This window comes from Grampus griseus (assembly GCF_964374135.1).
Source record: "Grampus griseus genome assembly, chromosome: 8".
NCBI classification, from domain to species: domain Eukaryota; kingdom Metazoa; phylum Chordata; class Mammalia; order Artiodactyla; family Delphinidae; genus Grampus; species Grampus griseus.
The window spans coordinates 8,166,307-8,186,555 of NC_139002.1; the positions used below are offsets into that span (position 1 = coordinate 8,166,307).

Below are 20,249 nucleotides of genomic sequence, written 5' to 3' on the forward strand. Positions count from 1 at the left end.
CACAGTATCTCCAGCACCAAATGAAACACCTGATGTGTGGTAGGTAACTGACGAATATTGAAATGAACAGATGTCTAAATGAATGAGCAAATTAGCAGAACAAGTGTGAACAGAAGGTTTCGCCAAGTTAAAAATTTCCACACCCTTACTTTGCCACGACCTGGTCAAACAAGGGGCCAGGGGCTTGTCAGACGTCAGCCCAGGACCTGGCAGACCCAACCGGTGCCACATTTGTTGCCAAAGGCACATTGCTATGCTCACAAACACACCCTTATACCAGAAGGTGTTGTTTCTACAGAACTGGCGAGGGTTAACCTTTGACTCCCTTTAATCACTACCAGCTCCAAGGTTGCTGGACAACACTGCGAGCTGATGTCAGTATACTCTGTGGAGTCCCAGGAGAGCTAGGCCTGGAGACACCCTATTACCCAGGAAACCTCCTTTCCTCCTTACTCGCTCAAGAGGGCCAGCCTGGGCTAAAACCCCAGCCAGCAAGCCCCAGACCTCCAAGTACCCTTGGTCTCCTGGAAGCAGAGGAAAGGGGTTTGGACGCAGACCTGAGGTCCAACCCAGCCTCTGTGATCACGGGCCGGCTGTCCCTGGACAAGGTCCTGTATCTCTTGGGCCTCAGCTTTCCCATCTGTAAAATGGGAGTAGCAAGAACAAGTTCTGGGAGGTGTGGGAGCCTCAAAACATATCCCAGGATTGAAAGCCCGCAGCCTTAGCACCGGCTGAGCCCAGAGCAAGCACTGGGCCCCTGGAAGCTGAAGGTGACTCCTGGTCTGGGCCTCCCCCCAGTGCGTGGCAGCGCCTCTCCACTCCAGGTCTGCCCCAGGCCAGCACGGGGAGCAGTCCAGAGCTCCCACCTGACACCACAACCACGACTGCACTCACCTCTCCTCCCAGCCACTGGGTCCACTGCACTCATGGCACGCACGCAGCTGCCCAGGCAGACGGGGGACTGCCACGCAGACTCTGCCGGCACTGAACGTGGATCCCACGTACTAGCCAGGTTCAGGGTTGCATCGCTGGGGTGGGGAGGATCATGGGATGGAGGAGAGAGATGAGGCTTTGTTGGAGAAGCCACTCTCCCTTTCCGGGTACAGCACCTCCTAGAGAAGGTGCCCAGACCCCTGATCAGAGCCCTCTCCTGAGCGGTGCCCCCTTTGCAGAACAGCTGCTCACAAAGCTCTTCGGCCACAGGCAGAGGCAGTGGTACAGTGGTGCAGAGTTCCAGACTTGGACAAGTCAGAGAAGGCATATCATCAACAAATACCTGGATGGAGCAGTAATCCTTCCAACCAATTAAGAAAAAGACCAAAGGAACCAAAGAGAATATAGCAAAGGACAGGAAAAGCAATTCGCAGCTCAAACCCACACACCTAACAAACGTGGAAAGATGTTCAGCCTCATTCAGTGACCAGGGAATGCAGGTTAAAACCGAATATCACTTCTTGCACATTTCGCTGGCAGGCGTTCATTGACATAAAGGCTTAGCGTTCACTGACATAAAGGCTTTGTTCATTGACAAAAAGTACTTCATAGTATCTAGTAAGGCTGAAGGCGTGCATACGCTATGAGCCAGCAATTCCACGTCTAGGTGTATCCCAGTGTGACCTGCCTTTGTACGTGTACACACACCAAGGATGTTTACTGCAGCACTGTGGCAACAGCAAAAGAATGGAAACACCTTAAATGTCCAAGAGTGGAGGGATGGCTGAACAAACTGTATCATCACACAACTGAATACAGCCATTTAAACGGAAGAAAGTACTCGCTATGGACCTATTAGGATAAACCTGATGTTTAAGGTTTTCAAAAAACCGTAAACAGATACTTATAGTATGGTCTCATTGATTTAAAAAACACACAAGACTATATATAGCGCGTGTGAGCTAAAAGAATTTAAAACAAAACAAAACATGGAGGAATCACCCAACTCTTGGTGACCATTACATTCCAGGAAGAGATCAAGTAAACTGGGATGGATCGTGAGGACGGGGATTAATTCTATTCAGACAGAAGATGCAAAAACATGAGCATTTGTAAATCTGGCTGTCACATGGGATTCTATTATCTTTTATATTTTGAAATATTTTTATACTGAAAAGAGGGAGTACAGATTTTAAGACAAAAATTCAGAAGCTATAAAAGATAAATTCAACAACATAAAGATTTAAGAAGCAGAGGGCGGCAGGAGAAGGGGGAGAGAGAGGATGAACAGTTAAAAAACAAATGACAAACGAGGAAAAGTATCTCTGTAACATAATATGTATCAGACCAATGAACTCCCTTAGCCTGGAATGTGCTCATGCAAGTCAATAGGAAACAAGTCAACAAATCAGACAGAGGAATAGGCAAAGGACATGAATGAGCAGTTGACAGTCCATAATATAAAGGCAGAGGAAAGACCCATTCTTCACTGATCGTAACAGCAAAGCTCCAGAGGCCTGAGAGCACACGCTGCTTGGGGAGGTGGGGAAACGGGCCCTCTGTTAGATCACAAGTGGATCAGGGTGACCTTTTTGGAAGTGACCTGGCAATATCTGTCAAAATCCCCTTAGCCTGGGAATTCCATTGCTAGAAGTTTATTCTACAGAAAAGGCTCCTATATTTGCATGAACTTTTCTATCACAGTCTTTACAGACAGCCCTATTTGTGACAGTGAAAGATGTAAATGACTTGAAATTCTACCGAAAATCCACAAGGACCCGTTTAGAAGCATAACCACACAAACGACGAACGGAACGCTACACAGCTGTGAAAAAGAGGATGCAAATGCATGCACGCTGACACCAGATTATCTCCCAAGTACATGATGAAACTTTAAAAAGGCGGGTGGAGAGCAGTGTTCTGTGTATCTCCAATGCCCTTTTAACAAAAGACTTACACGCATATATGTGGATATGTCGCTAAAGGAATAGATTATTCAAAGGATGCGCAAGAAACTAAGGGGGCAGGGGTCTAGAATGCGGGAAAGGCCTTCTTTATATCATATACCGTTTTATTTATTTATTTATTTATTTATTTTTGTCTGTGTTGGGTCTTCGTTTCTGTGCGAGGGCTTTCTCTAAAATTTTGCTAAAAGGAAAAGAGGAGAGGAAAAAAAAAAAAAAGGAATGTAAACTCTGGAGTCTCACACACCCGGACCTGCATTCCAGACCGACCACTTATTGGCTGCACAAGTGTTGGATCCTCTCTGGATCTCAAGTTTTCTGCTGCATCAAATGGAGATAAAAACAGGGCACTTCCTTCTAGGGTGGGTGGATATGGCAGGTAAGAGGGGCTCTAAGGTTGTTACCGGGGAGAAGTAGAAGCAGCTGGTCTCAGACTCCAGAATGCGCTTCATCATTCCCCCTCATGGATCCAATGGACACAGGCCATTCTTCTCTCTCCTTATGTTCCACTCCGCAGACAGGGAACAGCAGGGGCAGGGCCACCAGGCACAGCTATGCAGACTGGGTGTGTGTGGCCAGGCCTGGGTAGGGAGTGAGGGCTGAAATCCAGCCCTCTCTTGGCTTGTCAAACCATCACCCTCGTGCAGGGCTGTGTCCAATCGCAGAGGTCATTCATTCTGCTTTCCGTAAAGGCTCTGTACAGGCTAGCAGCAACGTCATTTACAGCAGAGCAATTTAACCCTTCTCCAGAATCCTTGCCAGGTTATAAAGAGCCCAGGGAAAAGATCTGGGGGTACATAGACCAGGGGCGGGGCGTAGCCATTTGGGAAGTTGGTACAGTCATCCCATCCGTATTTATCTTTTCATGTGTCATTTCCTCTGAATTCGCAGGAACACCCTGTTTTACCAGCAGAAGTGGTTTCTAGGGAAAGAGTGCTGCCACCTATGGCCCATCGACACCCACTTCATATACCTTGGGCAGCTGAGTGATGTTCTAAGTGAGGTCACCCTGAGAGGAATCCTGAGTGGGGGAAGAAAAGCCAAGGGGACACACCCCTGCCCCGCCTGCCTGCTCCTCAGAAGGGCTTGTCTGCAAGAACAGCCCTGTCCCAGGGCAGGTTTGGGGTCCTGAGGCCTCCAGGGACACGGTGAGGCTGGGCAGTCCAGAAGAAACAGGAGCTGACAGGGACTGCGGGCCTACTGCACCCAGGGCACAGCCTCAGGCACTGAACTACAGCAGGAAACAAGGTAACAGGCCTGTGCTCCTGGAGTGCACACCTGGGGAGCGGGGGGAGGGGTGGGGGGAGACACCTGACAACCACATAGATAAATAAGAAAAGGTGCCACGAAACACACGGTGAGGGCTTCCCTGGTGGCGCAGTGGTTAAGAATCCACCTGCCAATGCAGGAGACATGGGTTCGAGCCCTGGTCCGGGAAGATCCCACATGCCACGGAGCAACTAAGCCCGTGCACCACAACTACTGAGCCTGTGCTCTAGAGCCCACGAGCCACAACTACTGAGCCCACGTGCCACAACTACTGAAGCCTGCACGCCTAGAGTCCGTGCTCCGCAACAAGAGAAGCCACCGCAGTAAGTCTGTGCACTGCAACGAAGAGTAGCCCCTGCTCGCCGCAACTAGAGAAAGACCGCGCGCAGCAATGAAGACCCAACGCAGCCAAAAATAAATAAAATAAGTAAATTTATTTAAAAAAAGAAGAAGAAGGAACACACGGTGAGGCCATCAGAACAGGGCAGTGGAGCAGAGGGAGATGGGGCAGCACCTTGGGATGGAGCGTTGGCAGGTCCCTGAGGGGCTGACTCTTGACCTCAGACCTAAGCGAGAGGCGGTCATGGAAAGGTGGGTGGGGGGGTGGGAGCAGAGGTTCCAGCCCGAGAGAAGAGCAAAGACCCTGGGGCCTGTGGGGTGTAAGTAACAGAAACAAGTCCAAAGTGACCGGAGACAGTGAGGAAGGGCCAGTGGCGGTGCCAGGGAGACCCGCTGGCCGGGTGGTACAGGACGTCACAGGCCAGCCTGGACGTTACTCAGGGTTCCATGAGAAGTCACTGGAGGGTATGAACAGAAGAGTGACACTCTGGGCTCATTTTTTAAAGATCCCTGGGGCTGTTCAGCAGCTCTTGTGCAAAACCTCATTTAATTTTTTTTCTCTTATTTAATTTTTAAAACACTCTGTGTGGTAGTCCTCTTTCATTCTCATTTACAGATGAGCAAACAGGCACACAGAGGTAAATTAAGGGTCCCGGGGTCTCCAGAAATAAAGAATTCAAACAGTCTGAACTGCTCAGAAGCCCTACACTCTCTGGCACCCATGAATTGGGGGGAGCTGTCTGGGGTGGATCTAGAAAAGCTCCTGCATCTCTTGGGCCTCAGATTTCCCATCTGTAAAATGGGAGTAGCAAGAACAAGTTCTGGGAGGTGTGGGAGCCTCAAAACATATCCCAGGATTGAAAGCCCGCAGCCTTAGCACCGGCTGAGCCCAGAGCAAGCACTGGGCCCCTGGAAGCTGAAGGTGACTCCTGGTCTGGGCCTCCCCCCAGTGCGTGGCAGCCCCTCTCCACTCCAGGTCTGCCCCAGCCCAGCACGGGGAGCAGTCCAGAGCTCCCACCAGACACCACAACCACGACTGCACTCACCTCTCCTCCCAGCCGCTGGGTCCACTGCACTCATGGCACACACGCAGCTGCCCAGGCAGATGGGGGACTGCCACCCAGACTCTGCCTGCACTGAACGTGGATCCCACGTACAGGCCAGGCTCAGGGGGCGTTGGAGTCCTCAGTGGCCAAGCCGCTCTCCCTTTCTGGGTACAACCCCTCCTAGAGAAAGTGCCCAGTCCCACGGGGCGTGGCCACAGACCTCCAGCCAGAGCCAAGCTGTCTCCCTCCCCCGGCAGCTCCAGGGGCAGCACCCGCTCCACTCTGAGCAGTGCCTCATTTGCAGAGCGGTGTCCCCTCTCCAGAGCTGGTACTCCCACAGTCCCCCAGCAGGGACGCTACAGGGCCAAGTTCAGTGCACGCCTGAATTTCTGTCAGGAGCCCACCAGGGTCAGAGCTGCTGAGGGTGGGATTAGGGCAAAAGGGGAGGATCGTGCATGGTGGAGTGCGGCAGGGCAGCACGGCCTCTGGGGTGGGGTTTCTGGAGGAGAAATGAAACTGCGGAGAATGAAAACAAGACCTCCGTTTCCTCCATCAGCCTGTCCCCTGGGAACAGCGAAGCCGATAAGAGAGACCCTTTTGAGATCGTTTCACATCAGTAAGATGTTTCCACAAATCAGCTGTTTATACAACTCTCCTGGAGGTAAAGGTTACCAATGAGGAAGGGGAGGGGCGGCTAGCATTCTAGGTGTTGCTGGGGAAGGTGCAGACCTTCCAGTCTGACCAGTGGTCCCTCTGGGGCAGGGCCAGGGCAGAGCAGGTGGGACTGCTGGCACGAGGGCTGCCAGGTCATCAGGGATGACCCAGAGCCTCCCCTGCCAGGGGCTCACGCAGCCCCTGTAGGGAAACAGGGAGGCAGATCTGAGCACGCACAGAGCCGGGAGGCACCCAGAGGACACTCTGAGCCCCTTCCCAGCCCAGCTCCGCTCTGGTCCACTGAGACCCTCCGTGTTGAAAACCTACAAACACACCTCTGAGCACAAACACACGAATCCCTGTTCAAGCACAGGAGCACAGCCCAGAATAAACATGACCCCTACACACTCACACACACACTCACACACACACACACACACACACACACCTCTCCCCCTCTCCCCCCCCCGCCCCCCTCTCTCCTCCTTCTTCCTCCTCCCTGCTGGCCCCACTTCCCGCCACAACGGACAGCTTCTGGGGCCTGCTGGGCCTCCTCTGCCAGGGCGCTGTCTTCCCCCATCTTTCGAGAAGGGCACTGCCCACCGGCTTCCTTCAACTTCAGCTCCGGCTCCAGCGAAGTTTGTTTGTCAGGTTGCAGGTCCCTTGGGTTGTCAGCCAGGGACCTTGAGATTTGTGAGGGGCCAGGAGTGGCTGAGCCAGTCCTCTGGGGATCTTGTCATCTCCAAAAGTTGAGAAAAGGGGAGCCCTGGGCTCCTGGCTTGGGGCGGCCAAGCCCAGCTCCCGGGAAGGGAGCCTCACCCCAGCTGTGTTCAGAGGTACCCGGGAAGATGGGTTGTCGAGCAGGGGGCTGCAGGAAAGCAAAGAGGGGGGGACACTCGGCCTTGTAAGCGTGTTCCCGGGGCCAGGGGAGGCAATGTCAGGCACGGGGCAGAGGCCGCTGCCCCGGGGCAGGGCACCCCCCCAGTGAGCGTTCACTCACCATCCTCCTGGCCTGTCCCAGCCTCTCTGCACCTGCACCTGATCTTCATCTTCCTGCTACCAAGTCCAGGAAACCCCTAGGCCTTCCCCTGCCCACCTCCCACCCCATTCAAGCCCTTTGGGGCTCAGGCCCTGAGGCATTAGCAATTCCAGACTCATCCTGGCTCCCAGTCCTGGGGGAGGCGGAGGGGGGCAGGACTGGGGCAGTCTGGGCCTGGGGACTGAGGATTCCAGTCTCGGGCTTGCTCGGCAGGTTTGGGCCGTGCCCACGCCGCCTCTCCCCAGAGCTGCTGGCCCAGGGTCATAGAGGGTGCCCCTGGGCGGGCACCCTAGATCTCACGGAGGGCGGTGCCGGGGGTCAAGCCACGAGCCAGAACCCTGGGCTCTCTGCCACTCACGCCCAGGAAAACCCCGGGCTTTGCCAGCAGCTCCTCCCCTCTGCCCTTCTGGGAGCCGTCATGGTTCTCAGGCTGGAAGGGCAGGAGCTGCGGCCCGCGCATGAGCACCACCCTCAGGGCCAGACCACTTCCTCTTTCTGAGGAAGCCTGGTGCCAGAAGCCGGCTCAGAGAAACCGAGGCACAGAGGAGACCCTGAGAAGGCCCAGGAGACTGCGCCACCGCGGGGCCCTGGCCCCGTCTGAAGGTGGGAGGCCAGACAGGCATCCCCATCCATCCTCTTGGCCTCTTCCACGAGCCCCTCCTCCTGCCTAGAAGCTGTCAGGGTCAGGGTCCTGGGACAGGGCCCCTCCTGCCCCCAGGAACACACCCAAGCCTGGCCAGTTCACCTGGCCTTCCCGGCCTGTCAGTCCAGCTGTTCCGGAAAGAGAACATTTTCTTCTCACTCTATTTGGACAGCTGCGGGGACAGTGACAGTGAGAAGAGAGTGTCTGATTATTGAGGGGGGTGGTGTGCAGGGGACAGGGCCACAGGGTCTCTGAAGTGGCCGAGGGTCTGGAGCTGGGGAGGCCCCAGGTGGGGGGCTGCGTGAGGAGCTGGGAGGCCTGGGGCCACCCGACAGGGTCAGCGTCCCTCAGCAGCACCATCAAGAGAGCAGCTGGAGGGGCTTCCGGCCCAGGTCCGGGGCTATAGGAGGAGGGACGAGGGGCTTCCGGCCCAGGTCCGGGGCTATAGGAGGAGGGACGAGGGGTATCCGGCCCAGGTCCGGGGCTATAGGAGGGACGAGGGGCTTCCGGCCCAGGTCCGGGGCTATAGGAGGAGGGACGAGAAGCCCAAGGCACCAGGGAGACCGATTCCCATCTTTAGGGAATGTGCTCGGTTACAGGGTGGGGTAAGGACGCCTCTGAGGCCCAGCCCCAAACCTCCTCTGGTCTCACTCCTGGACTCTCCTCTGGCCTCACTCCTGGACTCTCAGGCCCAGCAGCCCCTCCTCTGCAGGTCCAGCGCTGACAGGCGGGGCTCCAGAAAGGAAGACAAGGCACCCACAGGACAAGGCCAGAGGACCTGGAAACGGAGCTTCCTCCGCCCTGGGAGGCGGGAAGTAGGACCGCGGGGTCAAGCCAAGGCTCTTCCTCCTGCCGCTGCCCACCCTCCCTCCTTCTCGACGGTCGTCTCTCTCCCTCCCCTCCGCGCCCCTCCCGGCCCCTGCCCCCTTTCCAGCCGCCCCATCCTGCTGTCACCTTGTCCCCATCTCCAGCTCCTCCTGCCTGCCTCCCCCGCCCCGGTTATGTAAGGGGCCTGAGAACACACAGAGGGAGCTTTGTTGTCAAACCAAATCCATACGGAGCCGGGATCGGCCGGCGCAGCTGTTCCCCATTCCCTCCGCCTTGGCAGGGGTGAGGCACCGGGCAGGAAGCCCCCCCACGCCTCCATTGGGGGAGGTGGGGGGCAAAGCACACTGGCCCCAGGGCCCCCAGGCAGCTGAGTGGGTGGCCCCGGACCAGCCACCACCACGTGGGACCACAACAGGGGAGCAGCTGGCCCCCAAGACAGAGGAAAGCCTCAGCGCAGAGCCAGGGCCCCAAAGCCCAGAGAGGAGAGCTCTCGGCTAGGAGCAGGGCTGCACAATGAAGGCCTGGAGGGGGGCCCAGACCCACACCAGTGGACCCCATTCTCGTCCACATGCGGATGCAGGCCCATGTTCTCTCTGCCACACAACCCGTGTACGTACTCTCCCGCGTGCACACGCACACACACACACACACACACGCACACACACACACACACACACACACACACACACACGCGCGCGCGCGCTGTGTGCGCTCACCTGGAGGCATCTGAGCAGAAATCTCCTCCCTGCTCTGATCAGCCTCCTCCATCCCAGCAGGTACCTCTGGAGAGAGGAGGGTGGAGGGCAGAGGTCAGAAGCCAGAGAAGCTCCACCAGCCAGCTCTTCTGTGGAGGCCCTCTGGCTCCGGGATGAGATCCTGCCTTCCGGCCCAGGAAGATGTCCAAGAAGGGAGGTGAGGGCCCAGGAAGCTGAGCTTAAGATCAGAGCATCCGCACCCGGGCCAGGCCCTGTCCCTTCACCCACCCCGACTGCTGCACGAGCGTCCCGGTCGAAGATGCTGGGGCCGCCAACAAGAGGAGGCGCTCCTGAACCTCCACGGCTGCAGGGCACCCACCCGAAGTCCAGCTGCCACATCAGGCAGGACAGCAAGGATGCCGGGGCCTGGGTGAGGCGGGGGCAGAGGCACAAGGGAAAGAAGAGGAGGCAGACACAAAGGAAGAGGGATGGCTGGGGGAGGAGCTGAGAGAAATCTGAAGGAGAAGGGAAGGAAGGCAGGCGGGTCGGAAAAAGAGGAGAAAGAGGAAAAGGACCAAAGAGGGGACAAGAGGAGAAGGGGGCGTGTGGAGAGAAGGGCCCACACCTCCTGCAAGGATGCTTGCACACCCTCTCAGCCGGACAGGCGGGTCCAGGGGAAGCAGCACAGGGCGGGGGCGTTTCCAGAGCACTGGTCCCAGCCCACCCAGTCCCACCGTCGGCCACGCCCCAGGGGTTTCAGCCTCAACAATCCTGGATCATTGGAACCAGAGGGCAAACCAGGACCTTGGAGAAAGGAGAGACGGGTGGGATGGAGCACAGGAGAGGCAGCCCCTGTCTGGGGGAAAAGTCGCTCTGAGACCTTGAACAGTAAGTTACTTTTCTGAGTCTCAGCTCCCACCTTTGCAAAAAGAGTTACCGAGAGGCTACCACGTGCCAGTGCGGTGCCGGGTGCTGGGGACACGATGGGGAGTCAGACGGTCACGGGTCCTACCCGACAGTCTAACATCAGCCAGGACCTCTGAGGCCTCCCGAGCTCGCCAGTGTCTAGCGTCTGTGCTCCGAGATCCATCCCATGAGCTGCGCTGCGGCAGACGCTATTAGCCCAGTTATCGGATGGGCTGATGGAGAACCAAAGTCCCAGACCTGCCGGAGGTCACACAGCTGGGGGCGGACAGAGAAGACAAAGGCCACCTGCCTGGCTTCCTGGCCCCGAAGGAAGGCACTCTGCAGTCTTTGGGCCGCACCCTGAATCACAGAAAACCCACCAGCCAGCACTTACAGAGCCAGGCCCCAGGTGCTGGGACACGATCTGAAACGCACTCTGGTTCAGAAGTGAGAAACCGAGGCTCTGTGTCAGGCCCAAGGCTGTGCAGCCCTGCCCTCCCCCACCCGTCTGAGCTCACGGGTGGTAGGGTCCCCTGATGTCACAGGCTGGGACCTGTGGGAGGGTGGGGTAAGTGACAAGGGTGCCCGGCCGTCAGGGGAGCCTCAGAACAGGCTCGAGTCGGATGCAATCTAGGAAGGGGACTGCCAGCGGCGCCCAAGCCACCGTCAGGGGACAGTGGGAGCAGAGGTGGGGAGCTGAGAACACGCGGCTGGGGAAGTAGAACAGTCTGACCGGCGCCCAACGGAGGTTTTCAAATAAAAAGGGTTTTAAGCCGAGACACCCTCTCTCCCACTTTCAAATGAGATTTTATGTGGAAACCCAATATGTAGAAGGAATAAGAGTGGGGTCGTTTGGGGTGAAGCAAGAATGGGGGCGAACCCGCCTTTTGAGCCCTCACTCCTCAGCTGACACCCCAGAGGGTTCCACCCCTGGGGAGCTTTTCGTGGACCCGGATAAGGGGAGAGCTGACATTGGGCAGGAGGGGAGGTTAGGGCCAGTCTGTGCAAGGACCCAAAGGCATGGCTGAGGAGGGGATGGGGGCAGGAATGTGACCAGCTGCCCCTGGCATGGGGGAGTGGGAGGATGCCCTCCCGGTGGGCGGACTCCTGCCCACCCCACCCCCAGGGCTCCTGCCTGCCTCTCCTGTGTCTGAAAAGGCTGCCAGGCCAGGCTCCAAACAGCTCAGCTGTCAAAAGGGAAACTCTTTGCCCTTCGCCCCAAGAAAAGGGGGAAGCAAAGCAGGGACACAGTGAAGACACTGTAGCACTTATTATTTGTTAGACATCATTCCAGGCATGAAGGACACGGCAATGAGATGACAGGCTCCTGGAGCTTACGTGAAAACCCTAAAGAGTCAGGGAGGAAAACGCCTTGAGAGTTTTCAAGCCCATTTCACACCACACACATGCCCCTCCAATGCCTGCATCTCCTCTGGACCGTCCCTGCCAAGGTCACGGGTCCAAGCTTGAACATCTCCAGCCGCAGGGCACTTGCCCCCTACACAGGCAGAGGCCTGCTCCTGAGAGCTCCAGGTGGCCACACTGAAGACCCTGGGTCCTCCCCACCCAGCCTAGGCAAGGGAGTCCACAGAGCACTGAACACACCGTTAAACGTGCAAGTTTTACTTTTGATCACGACAAAATATGAAGCTTCATCTCGAGTTTTGCTGGTTCTGAGTCAATTGCTCGGAACCAAAGGAAATGAGCCGTCTCCCTTCTCACCTGCCCAGAGTTCCCAGGTCCCTGGGTCTCTGGCACCGCCCGTCCCCTGCTTTGCTCCCCTCCCGTGACCTTCAAGCAGTGGGTTGCCAGGGTGGGCCCCTGCTGGCCCCCACTTCTGTCCTGCCATCCCTTCCAACCAGGCCTCCCTCCTCCTGACCTGAGTGACCTCTGAGGAGCAGAGGGGAAGCAGGTCTTTGAGGAGCCTCTCTGGCCTCGAGCCAGGCCAGGCCAGGGTCCAGGAGAGCCCCAGAGCAAAAGGTACTGTGGCCTGGCAGGAATCTGGGGATGCCAGATGCCAGGAGCAGCCACCTCGGCCGGGTCCCCGCGCTCAGACCCCCGGAGGACCCCTCCCCTTCCCCACGTGTCCCCGTGGTTGCCGGATGAGGCCTTGCAGCCTTGTGGGCGGCAGCGGGGGAGCCGCATTTCCAAGGAATAGGAGCCGATGGGCAGGCCAGATGGAAGCAATTACCGGAGGGAAAGGGGGAGAGGTGGGGGCCGGCAGGGGCTGGGAGGGGCCGCAGAGGGGAGGGAGGAAGGAGAGCCCAGCCCTGCCCAGCTGAGAGAGGCAGGGGATGGGGAGGCAGGACCGGCAGGGCCAGACGTGGGCTTCGGGGCTGCACAGAGCCCTGGGCTGCGAATTGGGAGGGCTGTGTTCTCGTCACCCACACCCGGTGGCCTTGAGCAAACCCTGTCACACCTCTGAGCCTCGCCCTCTTCATGGGTCACAGGGCAGGGGAAGATGAGCTCGCAGAGTTGCAGGGCAGAAGCGAACTGGGCTGAAAAGTGCAGGTTTTGGAAACAGGCCTAGCGAGGAGTCCCAGCTCAGCTGCTTAGGAGTCGTGTGACCTTGGCCGAATGGGTTAATCTTCCAGAGCCTCCATGGCTTCAGTTACAAATGGGCTTAATGAAAGGGTCGTGCTTACGTGAAGTGATGTAAATAAGCGGACAGCACTTTTTTTTTTTTTTAGGTTTATTGGGTCAGGCTTTTAATAAGTGCTCGATAGATAAATCATAACTAGTTTTGTTATTTACTAAGTCCCTTTTTACTATTATAAGGACAGGTATTTGCAGAGGCTGCACGGGCAGAGGACACAGGGCAGACCATGGACACAGGAGCATCACCGCAGGCCCTGGAACGTGCACCCCGGAGGAGGGTTTGGACCCACGCAGAACAACAGTGCGCGAGCCCGGCACTCTGCACACTGCTCCGTGCCCTCTTTCTAGCAACCATGGTCCCCACCCTGCCCAGGAAAGCAAGATCCTGGGGCCCCTGACACACTGGGGCTTTGAAGTGAAGCTGCAGACAGGAAGAAGGGGCCATCCTACGGCCAGGCCTTCCTCACCCCCGCGGCCCAGGGGGCCACCCCCCCGGCCACCCCCCGGCCCCAGCAGCACCCTCCTCCCTGCTGGGCTCAGGGCAGAGGCCAGGGCTTCAGATTCTAGAGCGTTCACATCATCTCTCTGCAGGATGGCTTGGCGGGGTGTGGGGTGGCAGAGATAAGGCAGTCATCCGGCTGGAGGTCTCCCGGTCCCAGGCAAGGGGCCAAGATTAAAGTAAAACCTGCAGCTTGGGATGGCCTTCCTCACGCTGAAGAGCGATCAACCCAGTGCAGCCCCTGGCAGAGTTCACCCCGTGCCAGCCTCAGGGGCACCAGTCGGAGGCCCGTGGCACCTGGCTGGGGCCCACGCATCACACACAGCTGCTCCCACTTGCAGCTACATTTGACCACTTCCTCTATCCGTAGAATAAAGAGTGTCACTCACACTCACATTCACACACACACACACACACACACACACACTAGGAATGTGATACAGGTCAGGAGTGAACGTGAGGCCAGGGGTGGCCGCAGCCCCTCCAGGGGCACTCAGAACACTCGTGCAGAAGTGCTGAGCACCTCTGGGAAGGGGTGACAAACGAGAGAGGGGAATTAATGACTAGAGGCACCCAAACCTGCCTGCCCTAGTCATTTCCTCAAGGAAACCAAAGGTTTCAGGTCAAGGCCAAGAGTCGAGAAGGAAGGAGGACCCGAGGTCGAGAGGCATGAGAAGCCAGCTCGTTTCTGCAGGGAAGTGTGTAACCCCAGGGCAACTGAGGAGTCAGGAGGGGGAGGCAGGCCCTGCGTGTTTTCTGGGTGTCCCCCCACCTGACTGCCCTGCTCCCTGGCACCGAGGGTCCAACTCCCAGGGCCTGGGGACTCAGCTGGCTTGTGGTGGATGCCTTGGGCACAGTCTGCAGGTCTGGCTCTCAGACTCTGGGACCCTCTGGGACATTGATCTGAAGGGTCCCTTTCAGGAGGCTGGAGGGTCCCACCCCACCATGGGCTGGGACCCCTTTGTGTCATTCTGAGATGGAGGGATCCCTTCCCCACGACGGCGGGGGCAAACCTTTGAGCTGCTCTGAGAGGAAGAATTCGCCCAGAGAACATACCCAGGTAGGGTCTGGGCGGGCACCCAGTGCAGGGCAGATACCAGGCTAGTAGGGGTAAACCACAGACGGCCACAGGTTAAGCTGGGGCACAGGAAGGGGGGACTGGCCTCTCTGCTCCAGTTGGTGAAGGGTAGGGGGGCCTCTTTCCAGGATTTGTTATATAATTCTGAAAGGAGCAGATTCTCGGTTCTCTCCAGAAAACTGGATCCCAGAGATCTAAGAGGGCTGGCAGGGTGGAGAGGCTGAGCAAGTCTGTTTCTGAGGAGTGGGGACTGAGTCACTGCTCTGGGTAGGGAAGGGGTGAGGGAGGGAAGGGAAGACGGCCCAGAAGACGCCGAGGGCTTCCTTGGCCTGGGCCTCCACTACGCATGGGCCAGGGGCCTGTGGCTCTGAGCACAGCCCACTCCCAAGCCACAGATGCCTCTCCACCCACAGTCCAAGCAAGAGGCTCCCGCGCTACTTTCCTAACTCCACCTCCCGTCTACCCTCCCCTCCTAACCCCTGACCACCCGGACTCTGGGGGAAAGCCCCCGACTCCTGGCTCTCCCTCAGCTGCTGGGAGGGAGACCCAGGGCTCAGGGGACAGACTGAGATCTCCCGCCCAACACATGGATGCTGAGGGATGGAGGCACGAAGAGCACGTGCAGGGGAGACACAAGCAGAGCCAGGAACAGGCTAGAGGGACCTGGGCCACCTTGGCTCGGGCAGGGGTTATTCACAGATGAGCTCCCGGCAAAGAGAAAAAGCCCCAGAAGTTCATTTCTAGGCCCCAAACAGCTGGCGCCTCCCAGGCACCCCCTCTAGAATTATGGGGCAGCTTTGGTGAGTGTGGAGAACTTTGGAGAGTGCGGGAGAACCGCTGCTAATAGCAAACACTCGCATACCTCCGCCTCTGTGCAGGCACCTTCCACAGTGCCCAACGCCTTTATGATCCCCCCCCCCCCCGCCCCCCGTGGCACAGCAAGGCTCAGGAGACCGCGGTATTGGTTTGTGCCTCTGGTGACACCCTAGCTGTACCAGGCCCGTTCCCAAGGTTCCGCAAAGAATAAGTCTGCCTGAACTTGGCTTCCACACTGTGCCTCCCCGCAGCGGTGGAAAGCACAGGCTTCTGTGAGAAGCGCATGGGGGTGCCAGCCTGTGGGTGGGCATGAGGTCACATGGGCACAGCTGAGCACCCGGACGGTGCCTGTAGCCCCAGTCCTCTGGCAGGAGCCCCCAACCCCAGCACTCGGGACCCAGTCTGCGGGACAGACGGAGGAAGTGGCAGCAGTAGGTCAGGCCTCCTGGGCCCAGAAGGAGCCTCCCCCAGGACTGAGAATGGAGGGGGCAGTGCTGGCAGACATGTTGGCAGCTCTGGGCTGCCTGGGAGGTCCCAGCCAGCAGGGGCCCCAGGGGGGCACCCAGCACAGATGGCTGAGCCCAGCGATTCTGCCCCCAGCTGGACTCCACCTTCACCCCAACCCCATCCCATCCCACTGCCCACCAACCAGGCAGCTCTGTGGCCCAGTGGCCTAGGCCCAAAGAGCCCCGCAACGTGGACTGGTGTATTGGGCACAGCCAGCCTGCAGCTAGCAGCCCCACCTTTGGGCTCTGCTTGGTGACCTTGGGTCTCCTGCACACAGCCAGACCCAGCAGAGCCTGCCACTTGCAGGCAAGCCAGCCCAGGATCTCCTGGACTCGGTGGGGCAGTTGTGGCCAGAAGTCGGCTCAGAGGATGCGCAGGGGTGGGGGCTAGAAACTTTCCAGAGAAGAGGACCGTCCCGTTTGCTCACTCCCAAGGAGCAGAAAGAATCGGCTTCCCGCGAAAAACTGGTCCAGGGCAAGGGATCCCAGGGCTGTGGCCTCCCCACCCGGCCCCGGCCCCGCGCGGCGCCGACCACCTCCCCGGCCGCGGCGCCGGGCGGGGAACCGGGCAACCGGGCAGCCGGGACCCGGAGGCGCTCCCCACCCTCCCTCGCGGGCCCCACGGGGACCGGCCGCCGCGTACTCACCCTCGCGGGTGGCGCGGGGCGAGGCAGGACAGTTCCGCGCGCAGCTCCGATCCGCTAGGCGCACGGGCTGGAGGCGCGGCACTGGCGCGGCGGCTCCGCTCGGCCCGGTCCCTGTCCCGGGCTCGGGGCCGGCCTGTGAGCGGGTAAGTCCGCCTGCTGGGAGGTGGGGGCCGGGCACAGGCGGGGGGCGGGGAAGGGGCCGGACACGCTTGCGCACACGGCCGGGGAGCCGACTGGGGAGCGGGCGGGCAGGAGGAGGAAGGGCGGGGTGGGGGAGGAGGAAGGACTCGACTCGGGAGATCCTGCTTGCGGGCGGGGCCGATGCCGGGGGCTCGCGATGGTCCGGGAGCCGCGGAGGCCGGCGGAGAGGGCAGGCGGCGGGGCCAGGAGCGAGGGGCGCGGAGGGGTCGACCGACCGGGCAGGCGCGGAGGGGCGGGAGAGGAGGCTGGTGGGGTGAGGGTTGAGTTCTGGCGGGCGCAGCCTGTGAGTGGCACCAGGATGGATATGCCCAACGCAGCCTCTGCACACCCTCCTGGAAACAATGAGACCCAACAAAGGGTTCTCCGCTCTCCCACGCGATGAACCGTGTCCTTCCCTCGCTCGGGAAAGTGAGGCACAGAAGAGGGAGGGCCACCTGCACTCCCCATGCACGGTGGCCAGGTGCCCTGGACGGAGACCTGGACCCTCCCTCTGCCCTAGTCTCGACCTGCCACCCCCAAACTGCTCCCTCTGCAGCCTCTTTGCACACCCTCTCTTTGGCCCTGAGAAAGCTTCTCAGTTGCTGTTCCTTACTGAAGGCGCCAAACATCCTGTCTCCAGGGGAAACCCCATCAGGCCCTTACCCTGGTTCCTGGGGCCACCCACCCCAATCAAACCTGGGAACTACTCAGGCCGAAGAATAGTCCAAAAGTCCCCCGCAGGACAATCCCCATCCCCCCAGACACTCCTTCATAGGTGCACAGCATTTACTGAGCGCTTAGTGTGAACAGCCTGATGCTGGGGGCTCCAGGGCTCCAAGGAAAAACGTAAGACACGCCCCGCCCCCCCCCCCGGAAGCTTACTAGAAAGAAGGCTCACAGTGGACTCCCACTCAAAAATAAATTAGGACATAAAAGCTTTTGCACAGCAAAGGAAACCATAAACAAGATGAAAAGACAACCCTCAGAATGGGAGAAAATATTTGCAAATGAAGCAACTGACAAAGGATTAATCTCCAAAATTTACAAGCAGCTCATGCAGCTCAATAACAAAAAAACAAACAACCCAATCCAAAAATGGGCAGAAGACCTAAATAGACATTTCTCCAAAGATATACAGACTGCCAACAAACACATGAAAGAATGCTCAACATCATTAATCATTAGAGAAATGTAAATGAAAACTACAATGAGATATCATCTCACACCAGTCAGAATGGCCATCATCAAAAAATCTACAAACAATAAATGCTGGAGAGGGTGTGGAGAAAAGGGAACCCTCTTGCACTGTTGGTGGGAATGTAAATGGATACAGCCACTATGGAGAATAGTATGGATGTTCCTTAGAAAACTAAAAATAGAACTACCATACGACCCAGCAATCCCACTACTGGGCATATACCCTGAGAAAACCATAATTCAAAAAGAGTCATGTACCACAACGTTCATTGTAGCTCTATTTACAATAGCCAGGACATGGAAGCAACCTAAGTGTCCATCAGCAGATGAATGGATAGAGAAGATGTGGCACATATATACAATGGAATATTACTCAGCCATAAAAAGAAACAGAACTGGGCTTCCCTGGTGGTACAGTGGTTGAGAGTCCGCCTGCCGATGCAGGGGACACGGGCTTGTGCCCCTGTCCGGGAAGATCCCACGTGCCGCGGAGCGGCTGGGCCCGTGAGCCATGGCCGCTGAGCCTGCGCGTCCGGAGCCTGTGCTCTGCAATGGGAGAGGCCACAACAGTGAGAGGCCTGCGTACCGCAAAAAAAAAAAAAAAAAAAAAAAAAAAAAAAAAAAAAGGAACAAAACTGAGTTATTTGTAGTGAGGTGGATGGACCTAGAGTCTGTCATACAGAGTGGAGTAAGTCAGAAAGAGAAAAACAAATACCGTATGCTAACACATATATATGGAATCTAAAAAAAAAAAAAAAAGTGGTCATGAAGAACCTAGGGGCAAGACGGGAATAAAGATGCAGACCTACTAGAGAAGGGACTTGAGGATACGGGGAGGGGGAAGGGTAAGCTGTGACAAAGTGAGAGAGTGGCATGGACGTATATACACTACCAAACGTAAAATAGATAGCTAGTGGGAAGCAGCCACATAGCACAGGGAGATCAGCTCGGTGCTTTGTGACCACCTAGAGGGGTGGGATAGGGAGGGTGGGAGGGAGGGAGATACAAGAGGGAAGAGGTATGGGGACATATGTATATGTGTAACTGATTCACTGTTATAAAGCAGAAACTAACACACCATTGTAACGCTATTATACTCCAATAAAGATGTTAAAAACAAAAAATAAGTTAGGACAGGATGTGACCAAGTGTAAGGTGTGCGTAACTGACAAAGAGGGTTCACGGAAATGCCAGCTCAGGCTCACTTCAGCGGAAACTGGAGGGTTTGTCTGCTAAGAACATATAACAGAGGAAGCTCTACCCTGCGTAAGCAAAGTGGAGAAGGCAGGGTGAAGATAGAGGGCTTCAAGTGCTTCCACAGGTGACTCTCCATCCTAAGTCCCACCTTGCGTGGGCAGAGGTTTTTCCTACATTTCCCCAGTGTCTAAATTATGCTTGAATAGTGCCTTTGGCTTTGTCAATCAAGCATTCATCCAACAAATGTTTATTGTGTATCAGCTCCAGGTCTGGCACAGTGACTAAAGTCTCTGCCTGGGTCAAGGTTAGAGGAAGAGAGAATAGCCTCCCTGGTACGTGGGTGGGAAAAGTGGCCCACAGAGAGTAAGCAATCACCCAAAGCGACTAGGTGAGTGTGGCAGAGCTGACCTGAGAATCAGCCCAGCTCCTAAACTTTGCAAACTCCTTAATGAACTAGATCTAAACACGGTTGGCAGTTCTTGTTATGAGCCATGTAAACTTCACTCTGTGGGAAAACAGAACTGAAGGGCCAAATTTTGCTCCTGGAGACCTGATTTCCAACTCTGCCTCGGTCACTAAGTAGCTTTAATTTTCTTACTAGAAAAAAATGGAAATAACTGTGCTTATTCAAAGGGATGTAAGTTCAAATGGATACACATTTGCTCTGGCAGTACAAGGTGCTGTATAAGTACGTGCTTTTATTATGCACACGGAACCAGTAAGCTGTATTCAGATCTCCTCCCTTCCCCCTCCCCCAGCTTATCCCAGACCTGGTTACTGGGTGCCCAGAAGCTAACTGAGATCCTGACTCCTCCCCTTAGGCCACAATGTGCTTAGAATTTTTTTTTTTTTTTGCGGTACGCGGGCCTCACTGCTGTGGCCTCTCCTGTTGCAGAGCACAGGCTCCGGACGCACAGGCTCAGCGACCATGGCTCACAGGTCCAGCCGCTCCGTGGCACGTGGGATCTTCCCGGACCGGGGAACAAACCCGCGTCCCCTGCATCGGCAGGCGGGCTCTCAACCACTGCGCCACCAGGGAAGCCCTGTGCTTAGAATCTTTTCCCCCAGTTTCTTAATGGCACAGCCAAATGCTTAGCTGGCTGCCTAGAACCCACATCATCTGTGGGGCAGGAGGAAAGGATTCTGGTACTTTTCACCTGGAGCCCCTCCTGGCTCCACTGCCCCCCTTGCCCATCTACAAGGCACTGGGATTTG

The 20,249-nt window shown here is 57.0% G+C and overlaps 1 protein-coding gene across 8 annotated transcripts in view; it reads right to left on the minus strand.

Moving 5' to 3' along the window:
• Positions 1-16,587, minus strand: part of ST3GAL4 (ST3 beta-galactoside alpha-2,3-sialyltransferase 4) — a 32,805-nt gene extending 16,218 nt beyond the window's left edge. For 6 of the 8 annotated variants that reach the window (XM_082660909.1, XM_082660908.1, XM_082660907.1 and 3 more), the window contains exon 1: positions 16,461-16,587. The gene's annotated coding sequence lies outside the window, so the exon portion shown is untranslated. Of the gene's footprint in view, positions 1-5,551; positions 5,706-16,460 lie in introns of those variants that run through there. The other 2 variants (XM_082660905.1, XM_082660906.1) reach the window with 2 other exon arrangements.
• Between the last annotated feature and the right edge of the window lie 3,662 nt (positions 16,588-20,249).